Here is a 728-nt window from a genome sequence, read left to right as displayed (position 1 = left end):
ACAATATCTGTTTTTTTCCCCTTGTGGTTTCCATGTCCTGATGTGACCATTTCAACCACAACTAAAATCAGAATCTAAATGTTTTTCCTGGAGAGAAAAAATCTCTCACATTGAGGTAAGCGATTGTATAGAAGTGTAAAATGAAATTCTCCTCTAGCAAATACTACTTCCATGATCAATTAATCTGATGTGCTAGGAAGTCGAGTTGGGCTTAAGGTGGTTGAAATATTACTTGTTATGGAACAAAAGTAAATGTTGATGGAAAAAGTAGTGTTTTCTCACTTCAAATCACCTTTCTAGTTTATGAGCTTTAGCCTGAGGTAAAACGACTTGTTTTAAAATGGTTGGACACCATTAACATTACGAGTCAATGTAAACAGCTACATGGTCTCACTGAACTATGCAGTTGTTTTGGGCGGGGAAAAGGATGAGATTGATCTTTTGGTTCATAACGATTCTTTTGTTTTGATTTTTAACACCTAGTTAGTGAGACGCCAACCTGCTATTCTAACAGAGGTTATCTATCGGGTCGCGTTATCCCTGAGCATCAATGTCTCTACTAGGATCGCCTTAGCAACACAGGGTTCTGGCAACGAGCGTCTGAATGGAGTACAGTTTCCATAAACAACCTCTAAAATGGAGTACCAGTTTCCCATAAACAACCTCTAAAATGGAGTACAGTTTCCCATAAACAACCTCTAAAATGGAGTACAGTTTCCCATAAACTT

At 37.9% G+C, this 728-nt stretch overlaps 2 long non-coding RNA genes across 3 annotated transcripts in view; one reads left to right on the top strand and one right to left on the bottom strand.

Moving 5' to 3' along the window:
- LOC139029020 (uncharacterized) lies at positions 1–726 on the top strand. The gene is made up of 2 exons (XR_011481232.1): positions 1–609; positions 643–726. It is a non-coding gene; the product is annotated as an uncharacterized lncRNA (long non-coding RNA).
- The window catches only part of LOC139029021 (uncharacterized), a 1820-nt gene continuing 1751 nt past the window's right edge, over positions 660–728 (bottom strand). For both annotated transcript variants that reach the window (XR_011481233.1, XR_011481234.1), the window contains exon 3: positions 660–696. This is a non-coding gene — a long non-coding RNA (uncharacterized lncRNA). The remainder of the gene's footprint in view (positions 697–728) is intronic.

The sequence above is a fragment of the Salvelinus sp. IW2-2015 genome, linkage group LG17 (assembly GCF_002910315.2).
Source record: "Salvelinus sp. IW2-2015 linkage group LG17, ASM291031v2, whole genome shotgun sequence".
Classification (NCBI taxonomy): Eukaryota; Metazoa; Chordata; class Actinopteri; order Salmoniformes; family Salmonidae; genus Salvelinus; species Salvelinus sp. IW2-2015.
The sequence above is the reverse complement of the archived record's forward strand: the minus strand, read 5'-3'. Positions and strand labels throughout refer to the sequence as shown.